Raw genomic sequence first — 6,796 nt, 5'->3', positions numbered from 1 at the left:
GTGGGTGTGGAAACGCTGGGATAAAACACCGCCCCAAAGGCGGGGGCACCGAGAAAGCAAGGAAGTAGGAGCTGCTGAAAGATCCCGGAGCATCAGGTAAAGGTATTTCTATCCCAGCCGGGTCGCCCGGTTACCCTACATCTCCCTGTCAGCGCTGCATTCATTTCATATCTGTACCGTGAAAGGCGCCAAGCAAAAGCAAACCTGAGGGTTGACAGTGTTGCGTGTTTACTTGCTGCAGATGTTTAATGCTGGAGTGTCCGAAAAATACGTCCATTCCACAGTGCAGCCACGTAAAAGTCATGATTTTTAAAAATGGGAGACTAGCTGTGAATCGCGAAGATACTATGGGACTTTTCTCCCCCGGATTACTGAAGGAGTTCAGAAAGGATCGCTGGGCGTCCAGCTTTCCTGGAAACAGGGTGATGAGTTGAAAATAAGTCAGTGAGTTCCCCATGAATGCAAGAAATCGTCAAGCTGATCAAAGCAAGCAGGAACTCTTATTTTACCTCAGCTTAATAGAAACGACGTGGATTTCCAAAGAGCTTTTTGTAGAAACTTAGAAAAGATTTACAAGGATGCTGCCAGGGTTGGTGCTACAGGGAGAGGCTGAATAGGGTGGGGCTGTTTTCCTTTGGGTGTGGGAGACTGAGGGATGATCTTACAGAGGTTTATAAAATGAGCAGTGTGGATCAGGTGCAAAGTCAAGGTCTTTTCCCCAGAGTAGGGGAGTCCAAAACTAGAGGGCATGGGTTCAAGGTGCCGGAGCACGATTTAAAAGGAACTTGAGGGGCATGTTTTTCACCTGAGGGTGGTGTGTGTATGGAATGTGCTGCCAGAGGTAGTGGTGAAGGCTGGTACAATTTAAAGGTATCTGGATGGGTTTATGAATATGAAGGGTTTAGAGGGATATGGGCCAAATGCTGGAAAGTGGGACAAGGTTAATTCTGTATATCTGGTCAGCATGGACTAGATGGATGGAAGGGTCTGTTTCTGTGCTGTACAGCCCAATGACTCTAGACAATAGGAGCAGGAATAGGCCATTCGGCCCTTTCAACCTGCTGCTCCAATCAATATGACCATGTTTGATGATCTAACTCAGTATCCTTTTCCTGCTTTGTTCTGTACCCTTTGATCCCTTTAGCCCTCAGAATGATGCCTAACTCCTTCTCGAAAACATTGCCTATTTAGGTCTCAACTGCTTTCTGTGGCAGAGAATTCCACAGGTTCACCACTCACTGGGTCTCAGTCCAAACTGGCCTGACCTGTATCCTTAGACTGTGATCCTGGTTGCAGACTCCCTGATCATCAGGAACATTACTCCTGCATCAACCCTGTTAGAAATTTATAGGTTTCTATGAGATTGCCCCTGCTGTTCAATCCTGATCTTGTGGGTTTAGAATGTGACAAAGCATGTTGCAGCCAAGGAACAGCTTTTGAAGTGAAGTGTTGTGATGTAGGAAACAAGGAAGCTGATTTGGTCACAGGAAGATCTCACAAACAGCAATATGTTAATAGTCACTAACCATGTGAAGACCTTGAAGAACTCCAATAGGCATCTTTAATCGATAGAGAGAAAGAATGTCTGTTTATATCACACTTTTGACAATCTTGAGCTGTCAAGCACTTTGTATGAGCCCATGATGAGCTTTGAAGTGTAGTCACTGTTATAATGTCAGATGTACCGAAGCGAATTTGTGCACAACAAAATCCCATAACCAGAAATGAAACGAATGACCAGACAACTTGCTTAAGTGACTAGATTCCCTACAGTGTGGAAACAGGCCCTTCGGCCCAACAAGTCCACACTGACTCTCTGAAGAGTAACCCACCCCCCTCTGACTAATGCACCTAACAACTATGGACAATTTAGCACCTGACCTGTGGGACTAAATGGAGTACCCAGAGAAAACCCAAGCAGACACTGGGAGAATGTGCAAACTCCACACAGACAGTCGCCCAAGGCTAGAATCGAACCTGGGATCCTGGCACTGTGAGGTAGCAGTGCTAACCAATGAGTCACTGTGCTGCTCCTGTTAGTGAGGAAAGGATATCGACCAGATAGGGTCTGTTTCCTTGCCGGAATCTTCAGTCCAACCAGTCTATACTGAACATAATCCCAAACTAAACTAGTCCCACCTGCCTGCTCCTGGTCCAAAGCCCTCCATACCTTTCCTATCCATGTACCTACCCAAATGTCTTTTAAATTGTGTCATTGTACCCACAACCAAGTTTATTCCACACGTGAACCACCCTCTGTGTAAAAGATTTGCTCCTCATGTCTTTTTTATATCTCTCTCCTGTCACCTTAAAAATGTCCCCCCTATTCTTGAAATCCCCCATCGTTGTGAAAAGGCAACTATCATTAACTCTACCTATACCTTTCATTATTTTATAACAACCTATCACATCTCAACCTCCTTTACTCCAGTAAAAATAGTCCCAGCCTATCCAACCTTTCTTTTAACTCAAATCCTCCATATCCAGCAACATCCTGGTAAATCTCTTCTGAATCCCTTCCAGCTTGATAATATCCTTCCTATAACTGAGCAAACAGGACTGGACACAGTATTCCAGAAAAGGCCTCTGCAATGTTGTATACAATCTCAACATGAACTTTCTAACCCCTACACTCAAAGGACTGAGCAATGAAGGCAAGCATGACAAATGATTGATTTTTTTAACCATCCTGTCTGTATGTGATGCAAACTTCAAAGAATTATGTACCTGCATCCCTTGGTCCCTTTGTGCTACAACACTCCACAGGGCTCTACCAATAATAGTATAAGCCTTAGCCTTGTTTGTTTTATCAAGGTGCAACACCTCACATTTATGACCAGGAAGAAACGCCTACTCTAATTCAAATGGTAAAATTAGAAAGAGTAATAATATAGGGGAAAAACTACATAATACAAAAACAAAAGTAAGGGATAGGTATAAAATATATAATATGATATGATGACATCCAGATGAAGATAGATGCAGCCTCTGGTTAACAACTCACCCACTCCGGGAAGTGTTGCCTTCATTCAGATTTTTTGTTTCAAATAGGGGATAAGCAAAAATGGCACTCGCAGAATGCACAAGGGTGCACAGTGAGATGAATTATCCACATTAAACTCATTAAAAGCAGACACACAGAATGGGTGGTGCTTGACCGTAGTTAGCTTCAGAAACCAGTCAGCAGAGAGCTCAGAGGGACAAAGAGACTCAGCGGTAGCTGAGTCATCATTTTCTACCTGTTACACCCCTCTGCTCCACAAGGGGGAGGTGTCTAACACTGAGGACATTAGCTCTGCTCCCAGCATAAAATGACTGCAGGGCAGTTGTCAGGCTCGGTGACTGACATCTCAGCCCAGAGAGAAAACAGCAGCAGCACTGGCTGATAGTCCCAGTTTATTACAGTAACTGGGCAGTTAGAGGAGAAGCATAGGAGGTCAGGCAGCATCCGAGGAGCAGGGGAATTAACGTTTTGGGCGTAAGCCCTTCATCAGGAAATGTCCGAAACATCAAATCCCCAACTCCACAGATGCTGCCTGACCTGCTGTGCTTTTCCAGCACCACACTCTTGGCTCTGATCTCCATGTGCAATCCTCACTTTCTGCTAGTTATCTGAAAGTTCTACGCAGACGCAAAATTGCGGACTGGCCACATTCTGCAAAAGCTGGTGGGAAAATCTTGAGAAACACACCAGAGAAAATGAAACAAAGTAAAATTCATACACACTTTTATACAAATAGCATGAAATGCATTTTTTAGAAAAAATCTGGGATGCTTTTCAGAGGGTCTGTGTGGAACTGTTGGACTAACTGGCCTCCTTTTGGACTGTAGGAATTCTTTTCACAAAATGAAGAGAGTTTAGGATAGATATTTTAAAATATATTTTTATTAAAAAGAAAATATAATTCAAACCAATATTAAAAAAAACAAAACCGTTAATTATATAAATAAATGCTAACTTATAAGTAAGCTATAAAAGAAAATCTGAACAATAATAATTATGATAACAACCATAACACAGCTCAGCAAAACAAAGCAATAGCCCTCGATCATCAAACGCATAAGTTTATACATATTCATATGTTCGTAGTTCCTTCCCCCTGGATACCAAACCCATTACTTAGAATTGCCATGGCTATGTAAAGGCCCTTGTTAGTATGGCAGACAAATCTGTACCCAGGAAGTCCAAAAAGGGCCACCATGTCTTACGGAAATTCTCAGTTTTATGGTGCACCATACTCGTCAGAACGTCCAAGGGGAAGTGCTTCATGACTAGCTTATGCCAGTTCACCACCCTGGGGGATTTTCCAACACCCACGCTAATAGAATGTTCTTTCTAACACAAAAAGTGAGAATACTGAAAAGCCTTTTTTTTGTTTGTGCATCTGATGAAAGAGAATTAACAAAGCCAAGAAGAAGAGATTCCAGGTTCAACTTCATCTCCGTCCACAAGGCCTTCTCTATTTCGCCTACCACAGCACTCAGTATGCCCGCAGTCTGTGGCAGGACCAAAGACATTGAGTCAGCGTGCCCACACTCACTTTACATTTAGGACACATTGAAGATGATCCCACTTTAAATTTAGTGAAGCGGTCTGGGGCCAGATGGACACTGATGAATCTTCAATTGCAAGGTGTGGGTCCTTTTGCAAATTGAGATCCTTCTAGCATTTTCCCAGATCGCCTCCCATCTTTTCAGAAAAGATCTCAACGTCCAACTTCCTCTTCCACATCCTACAAAGCTGTTCGGTCTCGTCCGAGGGATCCTCTCCCGATAGAAGATAAGTATTGCTAACAGATAATGTACCCTCAGCACTCAACAACCTCTTCTCCATGTCAAACCTATAAGGATCAGTTAGAAGTGTGGTCTCTTTTTGTATGAAGTTTATAATTTGAAAGGAGCAAAAGAGATCCCTACTGGGCAATTCATATTTCCGAGCCAACTGATCAAAATACATCAGTATGTCCCCTTCGAATGAATCACCCAGACAAAATACGCCCCTAGCTGCCCATAGTTTAAACCCAGAGTCCATCATCCTTCGCTAAAAACCCAGCATACCAACTATGGGTGTCAAAAATGATGGGATTTGGTAATATTGCCCTCACCCTGATGCATTGCCCTCCACACCTTGACAGTACTGATGACTAATGGGCTGTGGCAATATTCCTTAAATGTTCTTGTTTTGTCTAAGAACAGCAGGCTAACAAGGGGGCATCTTCCCTGAGATGTTTCGATGTCCAAACAAAGTAAGTAAGGGTCCCCTTGGGCCCAATCATTCATGTAAGATAGCGTCGAGCTTGTATGATAGTTGTTGGTATCTGGGAGGCCCACTCCTCGCAGTCTATAAAGTAACTGCAATATAGTCAATTTAATTAGGGGCTGCTTTCGATATCAGACAAAAGAATTAATTCAGCTATTCAGTCTTCTAAGTATTCGTTCAGTGAAAAACAGAGGAAGCATTCACATAGGATACAACAGACGGGGCAGAATGTTCGTTTTAATGAGGGCTATCCAACATAACCAAGAGTTCGGAAGCACCTCCCATCTACAAAGGTCCTTCTTGATTCTGTCGAATAAATGGACAGAATTGGTTTTAAATACCCATTCAAAATGGGGAGTAATAAATATGCCTAAGTAGAGAAAGCCCCCTTGCGACTATCTAAAGGGGAACAGAGATCTGCCATCAGGATCAGGCACTCTCTGGAGACCAGCCATGGGCATGGCTTCTGACTTTGCAAAATTGATCTTATAATCCAAGAAGCCACTAAACAAGTTGATGCATTGTATCAGGTATGGCACTGAAACTGTTGGATTTGCTAAGAAGACAAGGACATCATCCGTACACAGTGCGATCTTATGTGACTTCGTCTCCACTTCTGGAGCAGTTATATTGGGATCCCTGCGTATTGCCTCTGCCAGCGGTTCAATCGCTAATGTGAAAAGCAATGTAACAAGGGACAGCCCTGTCAACTACCCCTACAAATATTAAAATTGCTTGACTGTGCACCATTGGTGAGGACTGTGGCAAGAGGATCACTACACAAATTCTCCAACCACCTGATGAAGGTCTCTCCCAGGCCAAACTGCTTCAAAATATGAAAAAGATTTGGCCACTCGACCCGGTCAAATGCCATTTCCACATCTAAGGAGATCACCAATCCATGTATCGATAGCTGTTGACATACTTGGATCGTGTCAAGTAATCTCCTGACATTATCCGTCGATCTGCGACCTTTTAGGAATCTTGTCTGGTCCTCCTCAATGATGGAGGGCAGTACAGTTTCTGGCCTTAATGCCAAAGTCTTGGATAGAATTTTGAAGTCAACGTTCAGGAGTGAAATGGGTGTATAGGAAGCACAACCCTCCGGGGCCTTCCCTTTTTTAAGAATGAGAGAGATGGTGGGAGGAGGCTATGACTATGTGGGTCATTAAATGTACTAAGCATCGGCCCTGACAATATACTTATAAATTCCTCATAGAACTCACTGGGGAGTCCGTCAGGACCCAGCGCTTTGCCATTCTGGAGCTGCGTCACAGCCTCCTGCACCTTTTGCTCTGACGACGGGGCATTGAGGAGAGACTTTTGTTCGGGGTTACTATTGAAAGGCCCAAATTCTTCAAAAAGGACTCCATCCTAACCCACCCACTCTCGGCTTTCAGAATGATATAATTCAGAGTAAAATTTCCAGAATGCTGCATTAATCCTTTTAGAATCATAGGTCAAAATTTCCAGTGTCCTCTTTGATCGAGGTAATGGCTTGGGGCGGGCACTCCTTTGCCTAGCAAGGTATGCAAG

General features: G+C 43.5%; 1 protein-coding gene across 3 annotated transcripts in view; it reads left to right on the top strand.

Annotated features, from left to right (window-relative positions):
- The window catches only part of LOC122564469 (leukocyte elastase inhibitor A-like), a 19,164-nt gene continuing 12,368 nt past the window's right edge, over positions 1 to 6,796 (top strand). For 2 of the 3 annotated variants that reach the window (XM_043719403.1, XM_043719404.1), the window contains exon 1: positions 1 to 96. The gene's annotated coding sequence lies outside the window, so the exon portion shown is untranslated. Of the gene's footprint in view, positions 103 to 6,796 lie in introns of all 3 variants that reach the window. The other variant, XM_043719405.1, reaches the window with a different exon arrangement.

The sequence above is a fragment of the Chiloscyllium plagiosum genome, chromosome 29 (genome assembly GCF_004010195.1).
Source record: "Chiloscyllium plagiosum isolate BGI_BamShark_2017 chromosome 29, ASM401019v2, whole genome shotgun sequence".
In the NCBI taxonomy this organism is placed as follows: domain Eukaryota; kingdom Metazoa; phylum Chordata; class Chondrichthyes; order Orectolobiformes; family Hemiscylliidae; genus Chiloscyllium; species Chiloscyllium plagiosum.
The sequence above is the reverse complement of the archived record's forward strand: the minus strand, read 5'-3'. Positions and strand labels throughout refer to the sequence as shown.